This window comes from Triturus cristatus, chromosome 1_2, assembly GCF_964204655.1.
Source record: "Triturus cristatus chromosome 1_2, aTriCri1.1, whole genome shotgun sequence".
Taxonomy (NCBI): domain Eukaryota; kingdom Metazoa; phylum Chordata; class Amphibia; order Caudata; family Salamandridae; genus Triturus; species Triturus cristatus.
Window position 1 is genome coordinate 88,610,515 of NC_140580.1, and position 13,883 is coordinate 88,624,397.

Consider the following 13,883-nt stretch of genomic DNA (forward strand, 5'->3'; position numbering starts at 1 on the left):
TTTGCATATGGCCATGTCTGAACTGGGGTGGCAGAGTGGGCTAAAGCACAGTGATGGATTAAACCCAGATCAGTTGACTGGGGGTGAGTGCTTGCAATGTTCAACACTCCGTCCATCATTTCCTTTGGTTTTTGCTTTGTTTGCAATAAGTTGGCAGGGTATGCTCAGACGTGAGTCCCTTGCTCACTTTGCCACTGGATTCAAGCAAGCCTGGCTGAAGACGGCTGAAATGCCAGAAACCGGTCCTAGGAAGCTTGTTTCCGGTCCAGGGAAGACATGGCTTGGCAGTTCGGGCTGGACTGTTCCCATGAGGCACAGGGTCAGACTGATTTGCATATGGCCATGTCTGAACTGGGGTGGCAGAGTGGGCTAAAGAACGGTAATGGATTAAACCCAGATCAGTTGACTGGAGGTGAGTGCTTGCAATGTTCAACACTCCGTCCATCATTTCCTTTGGTTTTTGATTAGTATTATCTAGTCATGTCAGGATTATCCGACCATGCAGCCAACTTCGTCCCAGTTCCATTGGCTTCATCCTGGCAGATCTTTTAACACTTTGTCAGCTGTGCGTACCTTTTCCAGGCACCAGCCTATGGGAGTCTTGCCTGTGAATTACTTTACACCAGTCTTATCTGCATTTCAGAGGCACTGATCTGTCATGTGACTGACTCTGCCCCAGTCCTGGTAACTGTTTGGGAGCAAGCTTGACATTTGACATACTCTGCCAACTGTGTAGCTTATTCACTGCTTCCTTGGCAGACCACACTGGCCGTGAGAAGTCCACACTCACTCTCACTCTCACTGTACCTGAGCCTCTGTCCATCTGCCACACTCTACATGAGCCACACCCACTTACTCACACCCACATACTCACATCCACCCATACCGAGGCTACCACATATGTCTATGCTACGTCCGGCCTACACCAGTCTCTTAAACTCTCTAAATTCCACATCACCAGCTCAAACTTCATCCACGCCGCACCCACCAACCCTACACTACCCTGGCCCCACCACATACTATACCCGTCCCACACATGCCCACACTGTACCTTCGTGTCTGGCTTGCTGGCTTCGGATCCCATCCTTCTTCTGGTCAGCCTCACTCAGTGCAGGAAGGAAGCTGGAAGACATGGTTAGATCGTGGTAGCATTGTTAATGAAGACAATATAAACCGATTAACATAAACAGTTTCTGAATCGGATTTGTAACATGTTGGTACCTGTTACTCAGTGGACCCAGGTTCAGGACACATTTCCAGGTTTATGATTTCTCGTAATTCTGGAAATGCTGCAGAAGCCATGGGTGTTGGTTGTGAACACCCACAGCAACACCCATGACATGCCCCTTTTATGCAAAGTGTTGCGTGTAAAGGGGCCATATTTACAAGGACAGGAAAAGCCGCACAGGGTAGCTTTACGTGTCCTTGTAAATATGGGGCAGCAGGTTGCGCCGCCAGTGTGTGACGCACCGGCGGTGCAAGGGGCTTGCAAATAAGCCCCTCAATGACCAAAGGAATTCTCCATCCATGATGTCATCGATTTTTTGACCATCATCTCCCATACTCCGGCAAACAACATCTTCCTCTGACTCTCAAAAGTCTTTGCCATGATGTGAAGGTAGCCCTAATCCAGCATCTCAAAACATTGGTCCCCACCTAGCACACCACAGACCCCATTCACACTGAAGGCAGTGCTGTGGACCTGATCATAAATATCTCTCAACCATGCCACTATACCACTTGGGACTAGCACTGCCGCCCCCGCCACAATGCACTGTGGTAAACTCATGTGCACCAGGCAACCAAACCAACCAAGCATTTCTCCTGTTCATTCGAGAAGCTCCTTTCGATTGCCTTGTCCAGAAGGCCACCACCCTGGCTGCCACTGCACTAACCACTATAGATGTTGACGCTCTAACAACCTTCTTTAATAAGCCGCATGTCCTCAAGGCAAACGTTAATAAGCATGTAGAACAGAAGGTAAGTATCAATCACAAATCATTCACGCCCTGGTGAGCTCAAGAGTGAATCAACGCAGAAACTGTAGGTGCATATAGGAGACGCTCTGGACAGCTTTCAAACAGACAAGTATTGCAGGCTACTGAAAACACACTACTCCGCAAGATGGAACACATTACTGTCAGCACAACACACTATTACCAAATTATCTTTGCAGATGCAGCCATCACAGAAGAAATCTCTACCAGTCACATGAGCCAGTCTACAATGAGGCTCTACAATACCCACTGTAATCAACAAATTATGTATTGAAGAAAATCAACAACATTCATCTTTAAAACAAATTAGATACACCTCCCAAATTGCAGATATTGAATGTATTGCACTGACACACATTATGTGTGTCCTGGGTTTCTTGCAAACATACTTCGGTGAGGACCACACCTCCGTTGTCCATTAACTCTCCCACCACTGAGGCACTCACCCACATTCTCGCTCCAGTTAATGCAACCGTCCTCCAGAATCTTCAAATCAACACTAAAAACAAGCCCGAGTCTCCTGCTACTCAAGAAACCAACCATTCAACAATGTTTGCAATTACCAGATTAATATCCATCTCCTGTTCCTTTGGAAGTTCCCTAAGAAAAGCTCCCAACAGATCTACAAACTCATCAATCTGACATTATGTATGGATGGGCAGAGTGAATGACTTCACCCACCACACCAGACAAAGTCGGAAAACTTGAACCTTGGCAAAGATTCTCACTTTTCTGTCGGGTAACGTCCTGTCCCTGAAGGACACAGTATACTGTGGCTGGAAATGGTTTGCTGTCTGCTGCTATGGCTGAACATCAGCATCAGGTCAAAGGCAGCTGATGGGTGGGGGAAGGCGTGAAGCATCAAGCAGGGGACAGAAGCCAAGATGTGGTAGTCTTCGCTATGGGACTATGGTGACCACTGTATAAGGGAATGGAGGTGCACTCTTAGCTACTCAAAGTTAAAATAAGTGTAAATTGTAATCAAAGGGTGCTACACTATTATAGTGTGTTGACATCACACATTAATGAAACTCAAAATCCTTCAAGGTGAAACCCTGATTATAGTGTGCACTGTTCCTATAGAACAACCTGTTCAATAATAAACATACTTATTATCTACATTCAAAACCAAACTAAGCCAACATTTTCTCTTTTCAAGAAGTTATTATTAATCGATAAATCATAAATCATAGTATATTTCTATATATTTGCATCCTTCTATGCAACAATTCAACACTAAAAGTTGCATTAACAGAGTGAATCCTTGATTTCTTACATCAGAAAAAACATTCTCTGTACAATAAATAATTTTCTATACAATTTTTGTTTTGCATTACAATTTCCATTTAGAACGATGCATCGCTGTCAAGAGGCCCAATGCATTTCGGGACTCACAGGTCCCTTCCTCAGGGGCAATATTCTGTGAAATATTCTATACCATGTATCGTCAAACTACCGGAAGAATCACAAAAGTGGGAATCTGGAGACGTGAATACTGCACTAGTGAATTAGGGCAAGGCTGTAAACTCGAATACAAAATATTCCGCTGAATACGTGATGCCGAAAATCCTCTGAGGGATGTAAGTGTTAACAGAGAATCTCTGACTCAAACGAATGGTGACCACCCCACTCTAGGTCTTCACAGCTACTATCTCCAGCCCTGAGCTTTTCACCTACACATCATTTTTCGCTGGTGTGTCAATCTAATTGGTTCAATGGAAACAGTGCAAGACTACATCTCCCAGAATGCATTAGGTGATAACACTAAAGATCAGGAAATCGTGTTTGTAATTGCCTGGAAAAGGGTGGTCAGCCCAGAGGCCACATGCAGCCCTGAACAGCAGCAGCAAGTTTCTATCACAAAGGGATATCTGAAAGGGAAAGCTGACCCATTTTTCATTTGGAAAAAAAGACTTTTCAAACACAACAAAAATGTGCAATCTGTACACTTTGCAAAGCTTACAAAGTTTTATAAAAGTAAAGTGAATTTGCAAATGAGTTGCCTTTGCTGCTTCGTATACCCCTTGGGCCTGTTTAAGCATAAACATGGACAGTCCCTTCCTCATATTCAGTAATATAGAGCTGTGCTTCCTGCTGCTTCTTCCCAGCAGCCTTTGCGCTAATGAACATCACATCTTCTCATCATCTCCTTCAGACACGAGAGCCTGCACTGTTTATCTTCATTCCTGGGCTCCTGCGCCCGTGTGTGTCAGTGGGGCTCTGAAGTATCCCTATAGAGTCTCTCAGCGGTCTGTCCTCTCGCCTTAGTTATCCACCCTCTGCATTGGAACTGGCACCGCTCTGCCTGGCAGTGGCACTGCCAATCTCCTGTGAATACTGCGGTAACACATATGAATCTAGCTCCTTGCAGACAGGAGCCACACAACTGTAATGTAAGAAAGAGAACGCGAGGAGTGAAGTATTCCAATGCCGGGCAGCCACAGAAGACCACGCCTCTGGAAACCAGACACAAAGAGACACACATTCAAAGTCTCTCACAGGCAGAACATATCTCTCCTCACAGTTTCACGTCCATGTACTGTCATGAACAAGTGTCTTACACACACCTCTCTCTTTCGTACACACATGGTGCCAAGAAGGCAGAGAGCTTCACAAGGGCAAATAAACTCACAACGCATACAGTCTACACAGGTGACGTACACAGAATGACACACAAAAGCTGACTCTAAGGCCCCACACAGTCACACCCGCAGTTTCAGACACATGCTCATAAGTGTGGGGGAAGCAGATTCTCACGAAGGCAGGAAGTGTGCACACAGACACAGGCACAGCATTGCACACAGACAGAGAGTCTTTCAAGGCGCTCGCCTTATGTGCTGCTTACCACGCCATGCCGCCCTGCCCTTCTGAAGAGAACACGCCTGACATGTCACTAATGACACCCCTGCCGTTCTGCACGCCTCCATCTTGTGACTTACTCTGCTCACACCTCACCGGCCCTCAGAGACACCTGCCTGTCCAGGCGTCTCCTCACAGTCTCTTTGGGACAGGCGCCTCTGTTGATGGGGCAGAGAGCTGCTGAAAGGACACCCCACCATTCAACAAGTTCTCTATGCTGGCCTCCTTCTGGCAGTGAGGGGATGCTCGCCCGAAGGCATCCTCTGCTGCCAGAAACTAAGGGAGCTACAGAGATATTTGGAGAGATTTACACTCCAGCCCTCTTCTCAGGTTCCCTGCTGTCTGTGGGGGGAGCGGGCATGTTATAGAAATGGCGTTGGAGGCCAATGGTCCAGTCCACCCTTAGATTTCACAATGTCATGCACTGTGGGAGTTGTAGTCTTGCTTCGCATCAATGCAACCAATTGCATACATTACCAGAATGGACTGGACCCTAATGGAAAAGGCCAGGACTGCAGCACTGGATCCTACGTGACTGGTCACCCCACAAACATGCATCCTGTCATCTGCAACTGTCTAACAGGTCCCCAGAGTGAAAGATAGACTACATACACACTACTTGCCATCCAGCGTTCAGGACAGGCTTCGAAGCCCACCTCTGGGGCGTATCGTCCAGAGCCACTGGCTAACCGCACTGCACCCCCATACACCAGCCATCCCTGATATCTGCTGCTTTATCCCTAAAAGGACCAGAGAGTCAAGTGAACAAGTTCTTAATCTGGGTCAGAAGTCTCTATGAATTCCACTGTTTTGTTTCTCATCCGCCCGCCTCACCCCCAGCTATCACTGTCCTTAAATCCCGCCTGCAGCTTTCCACTGCATCTGTCTTCAACATGCTCTCGCTCTAGTACATGCAAAGATGGAATACAATGTGGAAAGTATGGGACATCAAGGCAGCTGACACACTATAACATACATGGAGGGTGAGCGCTGTGACGCAAACAACACACGCACTTGTACTGAACGCTGCCTCGCTCGCAGGCGCAGTGCAAACATACATGGGACGGCACCACCAGCCCACAATACCACCCAACACAAGCAGAACAAACCCCCTCACCCCCACACAAAGGTAGGGTGAGACCATCATCAACACAAGCAAGACAAGCACCACCTCACACTGGCAGAGTAAACACATACGCATGAAGAGTGGACACTCAAACCTCCGGGGCACTCGCACCCGTGCATGGAGAACAGCATCACGCACCACAGTCCGTGTGAACACAAGAGCAGGCTGTCGAGGGCCCACACCCCCTTCTGCTCTCACAGGGTAAACACTGGCTGCCATATTACCCTGGGCAATATTAGGCACCAATCTGTGAAATGGTATGGCACTCTGATATAGCGCACCGCTCTGTGATGCTGAACAGCGGCGTGTGATATTCAATAGCACTGTTATGCTGACTAGCACAGTGTGGTATTGGCTAGTAATTCTGATATTAAATTGCACTGCACAATATTGAACAGCAGTGCGCGATGTTGTACAACACAAGGTGCTGCAGCTACTCGACAGTACAGTTTGATATTGCAAAGGGAGATCACTGTGTTACACTGGATGGCAATATCTTACATTGGATAACTTTGTGCAATATTGTGCAACACTGTTATATTTGATAGCACTGTCTGCTTTTGAATAGTGTGTGATATTAAATGGTCCTGGGTTATATAATATAGCACTCAGTGGTACTAGGCGGAAGTGGTGATTCGGAATAGTGCTGTGCAATGATGCATAGCTGTGTGTGATACTGATAGCAATGTGTGATTTGTCAGTATTGTACAATACTGATCACTGTGTGATACAGTATAGAACTGTCCGATATTGGACAGCACTAAATGATACCACCCAAAAGTGATATATGGCATTGGACCACTGACTGGACTCAGGTTCCTGGGAGCACCAGCAGACTGGTTCCTGAATCCACCAGGCATCCTTGGACACCAGCAGGCCGGGCTGAGACATCTGGGAGCACCGGCCAATAGGATCCTAGTTCCACAAGTCTCCAGGAAGTATGACAGACCAGACTTCTTCCTCCTCCAGACTGCGTCTAGCCAGGCCTCTTAGAATTCTACTCAGGGCAGGGAAAGGAAGACGTGTCACCCGATTTTTTCATTTGTGGAATTTTTTCTAGGTGCCCCGTTAAATTGTCTCTTTCTGAGCATTAGCTGTTAAGATAATTCTCGGGTTTGGCTGGCTGACTTCCTTTTCTACGTGCAGGCCTTTGCATGGTAAGTGTGCCCCTAAGAGGCCTGGATCCAAAGAAATGCAAAGATACCTGTGGGGACAGGGTTGGGGGACAGTGTGCCAGGTCAGGTGATTGGTGCCGTATGAAGATAGGTTATCGGGTTGGAGAGAAATAAACTAAATCAGAGCGTAAGGTACTAGGGGGCAGATTTATGTTTCCTGGCGCATCCCTGCAAATCAGCAGGGATGCGCCAGAAAAGATGCGTCACGAAAGTAAACCCTTGCGCCACAATAGATGCGCCGCATTTACAATGCAGCGCATCGTGGCGCAAGGATAAACAGATGCGTGACGCATCTGATGGCAGAAGGGCGGCGCATTGCTGGAGTTGCGTCGCAAGCGCGACGCAGCTCCAGCAATGTTTAGGGGTGCCCTATCATTACAATGCTGCGTCAATCCTTACGCCTGCTTCAAGCAGGCGGAGGGTTTTGACACAGCATGGGCTCAAAAGTGACTGAGTGAAATCTTGTAGATTTCACTCAGCCACTTTTAGGAGGCGTTCCTGCGCCGGAACGCCCCCCCCTGCACAGGTACGCCTACTGCTGGCGCAGGGCTTTACAATGTGACGCATTTCCCAGATGCGTCACGTTGTAAATACCCCGCAGAATGGCGCAGGATTTGCGCCGCCGCTGCGTCACAAAAGTGACGCAACGGCGGCGTAAATGAGGCGCAAGGGGCTCATAAATCTGCCCCTAGGTGAGCAGGTAAGGCGGCATGTGAAGGGTAGGGTACCAGAGTGGAATATGAGGCTGGGGGGCGGGGGATATTGTGACACTGTGCATTGCTTCAGAAGGTATGGCGTTAGAAGGGATGATATGGAGTCAGAGAAGAATGCATGGGGTTAGAGGGGTATAGAGAGGGTATAGGTTTAGAAGGAAGTATTAGCCAGAGGAGGTGGTATAGAGTCTGAAAGGACGGTGTGAGATGGTCTGAGAAGAAAGCAGAGCGTAGGAAATATGTGGTCATATGGGGCCAGAGGGGAAACAGGATAGTGGTTAATTTAGAGCGTTTAAGTTCTGTTCCATGGCAGTGAAGCTAACTTGCCCACAGTAAAAAGATACAAATGAAACCAAAGGTTTGGTGCTCATTAAGCATTGAAGCGCAGAGTTTTGCTCACTCCGTCCCTGAGGCAGGTCTCATAGCACTCACCTTGCTGCAGTCAGTGGCTGCCTCTTCAGAGTGTTCTCGCCATGGTAGTCCCTGCAGGGCCCCTCACAAAGGTTCCGAAAAGGCCGACATCTTGCCGCCTGCACGTCCGGCTCCTCGACTGTTCCGGGAGATGAAGTCACGTCCGAGGAACACCTGGGGAAAAAGGGAGTTACTGACAGCTGTAGCAGCTCCTAGGGAGTGTTTCCGGTTAATAGCGCACGCGAGGACATGGCAGAGTTTATTGTCAGGTGTGCTGGAAACAGCCCCTCCCTGTGACACAGAAAACTCAACAAAGGGCGTCAAAGATACCTGAACAGCACAGACTGCACAGAGCGGGCCGCAGTGGGTGTGCACTGCTTGGCAGAGACGTTTTAAGGCATGGGCAAAGTGGGCTCTGGCACAGGGCCCAGGCCTTTCAGGGGGCCCCCAGCAGAGCCAGCTCTGTTCTGCAGAGAGTCTTGCCCTGATGACCTAGAATAATTCTTAAACAGATTACTTTAAATTCTGTTTTCCTTTCATTTATTTGTAATGTGGTTAATGTTTGACAGCCTATTACAGACATTTTGCAGAGAAATGTGTTTATGTTTCATGCAACATCCATAAAAAAGTTTCTTTAGATCACAATCTCACATATGAGAAATGGTAGGGTGTCACAGAGATTATTTGCAGTAATATAAGTGAGCTGCTGCTGCGTTATAAGATTAAAAACACACGTCCCTAATCATGAATATTAGATGTAAACACATTTAGAATTTGGACGCGTGTGTCTGTACACTGTCAGTGTCCTGAACAAAGAGGGCATGACCGAGCTGAAATTGAATCATAAACTCACTCAAAGCTGTTCCGAAAAGGGCCCCCCAAAATATGCTTGAACTAGGGCCCCCAAAATCCTTAGGATGTCCCTGCTGCTTGGAACACGTGTTACAGGAAGTGCTGTTTTGTACGGGACCCCTGTAAGAACAAAACATTCTGTGAAGTACTCTGACTAGGCCGCTATAATACCTGTCCATCTTATGGGGACTGTACTGGGGCTTCTCCGCAGGCATGCATGCAACACGTGTCCTGGTGGTTCCAGCTGAACCACGGGCTCGATCGTGTATGTGCATTTTGCGGAATGCTATACCTGTACCCAAATAGTGCCCGACGAGTGTGCGGTACTGTTCCCCTGTCTATAGTGACAACATGGGTGGCATGTGCCCTTCATCCTATAAAGGCTGACCCGCAGGTCAGTGCACAAGTCGAGGGTACACAGCGTCCACCCGCTATTTTCACAGGGTGGACGCCCTCCCCCCGCCAAGAAGTTGGGACCCACAGAAATATGCTAAACTTGTCTCAGTGTAAGACACAGGGACACGTTCAGCAGCAGCTCTACGTTGTCTGCTTTCAATTCCCAACAGCAACGTGGAGGCAGCGAGGGACTCTTTTTTTCACCTCCTTCTGGAGGTACACTGATTTCATTACAAGACCGGAGGCTGCCATTATGCATTATCTTTTAATGCAACTTCAAGTACAGCCACTTTAAAGTTACATCACAAACAAAACTTCTAGAACAAACTAGTGTATCTAGGCAACGGCAGCACAAGGATAAGCCTCTTTTAAATGCGGCTTCAAGTCAGATAAGTTGCCTTTCTCATACCTCCTGTCCTTCTTAACCTTTCTTTGCTTAATTATACTAAGATTTTCCTAACTCGTTATCTGCTTTTACTTACTTATCTATTTGCTATTACTTGCCTAGCTTTTCCTATAAGATGGAGTATGATATTGCCATTTTTGTTTTATTTATGATGTTAAGTTGTACGTTACTTTCGCTGTGGTTACCGACACCAATCCTTCGAGCTTCTTCCTTTTGACCCGTTAATAACGCTCTTCACAATGCCCCCCTTTTATTAAGGTAATCTCCAGAGTGCTTTTAAGTCACAATCCCCTTCGTGGAGTGTTTTTTCAAGTCGCATGTCGCCTCTGCCTCCCTCCCCTTCCCGCCTCATTGCCATTACCTCGCAAACCTCTTTGACGCTCGTAGCTTCGTAACTCCCTCTGACCCCAGTCGATCGCTGCAGCTGCAACGTTCAAGCTGTAGAACACGCAACACCTTCGCCTCGCCTTCCACCACATGCCGTTCCTTTACCGTACCTTCCGCTCCAGCGCTACTCTCTGCATGGTTTAAATAAAAATAAATAAAAAAGAGAGGCGAAAGACAACGTGTTCGTCTCGTTGATCCCTCATTAGAGGAAAGTCGCTAGCAACGACCCCTCCTCTCTAAAACGTCCATTCCTCACAATGCTGTCTCCTAGCAACTGCTCACAACAACTGATTATCGACAGTTGGCAGCTTCGGTTTCATACCGGTTCTCCTTCATCCTACAACCTTACAATTACCTAGACATTTTCCCTGTCAAGAATCGCCTTTATTACCTCTTGTTTACTCAAATTCAAGTGACAAAAAAAAAAAAAGGGGAAAGATGTCAGATTCCGACGATTCTCAGACCATTACACCCGCTCCCTCTAACAAGGAAGAGCTTATCAAACAACTGATTCATAAAGAGATTCATTCCTGCATGAGGGAGACTATTGATAAGATTGTTGCAGGTAAGAGACCCCCGCACTCCTCGGAGCGCAGTCTAATGAACCATCTAAAGTTGGGGGTAAAAGAACCAAAAAATGCAACAACTTAGATAATGAGGGCAGTATGGGAGGTCAAAGCACCTCATTTTTATTGGGAGGTCCACGCGCCTCAAAACCTGAAGGAGGACTAAGCTCCTCAAATGTTACGGGAGGCCTAAGCGCACTAAAAAGACTGCGTGCCTATAACGACACACCTCACTTGGATGCCCTAAGCGGCTCACAATATCCTAATGGCAATACAGCCCCTCTCTTGCCTAACGTACCCTCTAATGAGTCACTTGACGAGTATATTCTGGATCTGGATCAAACTGATGATGATTTTGACCCTGATTTCTCAGAAGAGGAACTCCCTCCTCATCTAAAAAAAATTATTCTTGATCACCTCGGCGGGGAAATGTTTTCCCCTGACAACATACAACACCCTAGATGCTCCCAGTGGTGGCCCCAAAATCATGTAGCCAAATTTATTAAGACTTGGATCAAACACCCATTAGAAAGAGAGGCAAGGAATATTCTTAGGGCAGAATGCCCACGCCCTGTCATCCAAGACAAATTTTGCCTTACTCCTAACCTAGACCCAGAATTTATTAAATTCTTATTTAAATTGGGCAGAGACCCTAGGAAAGGTTTTGAACGCTCCCTCAAAACTTGCCAGGATCGCATGCTTGACATGCTCGGCCCCTTAGGCCGTATGATCGATCTAATTGAGGAGAGTTATATCAAAGGCACTCAACCTAATATTGACCTCCTACGGGGATGGAGTCAGAGGGCTCTTATCCTCCTGGGTAATGCCAACGCATCTCTCAATACTGAGAGGAGGAAAATAGTCCTTTCTAAAATTGACCCTAAACTCTGCGATATGGCAGAGAAAGAATCCTCCTCTAATCCTAATGGACTATTATTCGGAGAGGATATGATTAAAGACCTGGGGAAGTATGTAGCAACCTTTACGGCTCTGGATAAGGCGCAAGCCAACATGCGCAGAGTTTTCAACCCTAACGTTTTTGTAAGGGCCGGCAGAAGGGGTCGTTCTGCCGGACGCTTCTTTCAAAGACCCTTTTCAAGATCAAGAGGTTTCGGACGAGGTTACCAACACAACTCCTCTTTCTTCCCTCAACGAGGCCGTTCCTTCCGTTCAAGAAACTTCAGATCGAGAGGCATCAGTAATCCAAATTCAACAAGTGAGTACTCTTTCTCTTCTCTCTTCCTCTTTAACACAAAAAGTAGGGGGTCGCCTAAAACTTTTCATTCACGTTTGGGAGCAAATTACACACGACCCTTGGGTTTTAGAGACAGTACAAGGTTTCAGAATAGACTTTTCTCGGAGAAACCCTCCCAGACCTCAACTCCCCTAATATTAAACTTGACCCGAGATCAACACTCTATTGTCGACGAGGAAGTAACTTCAATGTTATCCAAAGGTGCAATTCGAGAAGTTCCTTGGATTTGCAGGAATTTCGTAAGCAATATCTTCCTCGTGGAAAAGAAGGACAAAGGGTGGAGACCTGTAATAAATCATAAGGGAATTGAACAAGTATGTCACTTACAATCATTTCAAGATGGAAGGTATCCATCTCCTCAAGGACATGCTTTTAGAGAAAGACTGGCTAGTCAAATTAGATCTGAAAGACGCCTACTTCACCATTCTTATGGCAGAGGAATCCCAGTCTTTTCTTCAATTTGGTTGGAACAAGCATCTATACCAGTTCCAAGCCCTTCCCTTCGGCCTATCTTCAGCCCCGTGGTGCTTCACCAAAGTTATGAAGGCAATTACCACGGTCCTTCGGGAAAGGGGTGTCCGCCTCATAATCTATCTAGACGACATTCTCATCATGTCTCAAGACAACTCCCAAATCCTGAAGGACTTAAAATCTACTGTGGATTTGATAGAAAGCACAGGGTTTATTATAAACAGGGAGAAATCCATCATGACTCCCTCCAGGTCTCTAGAATTCCTTGGCTTCACGGTAGACACTGTGAAGTCTATGCTTTTACTCCCCCGGAAGAAGATATCCAAGATTCGCAAAGAGATACGCCACGTCTTAAAATCAAACCTCCTAACCTTACGGGAGCTAGCCAGATTTCTGGGCCTCCTCTCATCATCTATCCAAGCCATCCTTCCTGGCCCACTTCATTACCGAGCCCTCCAGAGACTCAAAAGGAGTGCCCTGCGTTCCGGCCTTTGGTACGGAGACCAAATTCACCTGGACCCAGAGGCCAAGGAGGAACTCACCTGGTGGCTGGAGAATTTGGATGCATGGAACGAGAAGGCCATTTTTGGGATTTCACCGGACCTCATTCTGGAATCGGATGCAAGCCTTCATGGCTGGGGTGCCTGTTTTCAGAATCAGAGCACCGGGGGTTCATGGTCTTATTCGGAGAGTTTACACCATATAAACTTCCTGGAGCTAACCGCCGGGCTCTATGCCCTAATGAGTCTTCAAGGAATCCCTTCAAGGGAAGTCAGTCCTCCTCAAAATGGACAATGTAGGAAGGTGGATATCTGACTATGGTTACCCCCAAATTTTTGCCTAGTGTCTAGCTGGTTTTTCGACTTAGTAGGCCTGAGATCCTGCCATTCAGGGTCTCAGCCTGTCTGCTCTCACTCTAAAATGGACTCCATGTACCCTAGGTGCATAACCCATTGGAAGTGGATCACCCTGTGAGCCCCTGTACCAGTGTACACTAGGTACCCAGGGCATTGGTGTATCTAAGGCCTACCAGGGGCTGAAGCATGTATTGTGCCACCCCTGGCCTGGCCTAACAAATTTGACACAACTGGCTGATCACTCAGCTGGGGTAAGTTGGTGTAACCACCTCTTACTTAGGTGTAGTATACCTATACCTAACCTTAAATGGGACACATGTTAACCTATAAGTCACTCCTATGGCAGGCCTTAACAATCCTGAAGGCAAAGTGCTTGGTTCCATGTGAGATGGTGCTCTGGCATGAGCTGAGC

At 47.1% G+C, this 13,883-nt stretch overlaps 1 protein-coding gene across 2 annotated transcripts in view; it reads right to left on the reverse strand.

The window, feature by feature from the left end:
• TACC2 (transforming acidic coiled-coil containing protein 2) overlaps positions 1 to 13,883 on the reverse strand; it is a 392,567-nt gene that overhangs the window by 341,625 nt on the left and 37,059 nt on the right. Inside the window, exons 1-2 of one of the 2 annotated variants that reach the window (XM_085602584.1) lie at positions 8,303 to 8,441; positions 1,052 to 1,122 (exon numbers count right to left, since the gene is read on the reverse strand). The gene's annotated coding sequence lies outside the window, so the exon portion shown is untranslated. Of the gene's footprint in view, positions 1 to 1,051; positions 1,123 to 8,302; positions 8,442 to 13,883 lie in introns of those variants that run through there. The other variant, XM_085602592.1, reaches the window with a different exon arrangement.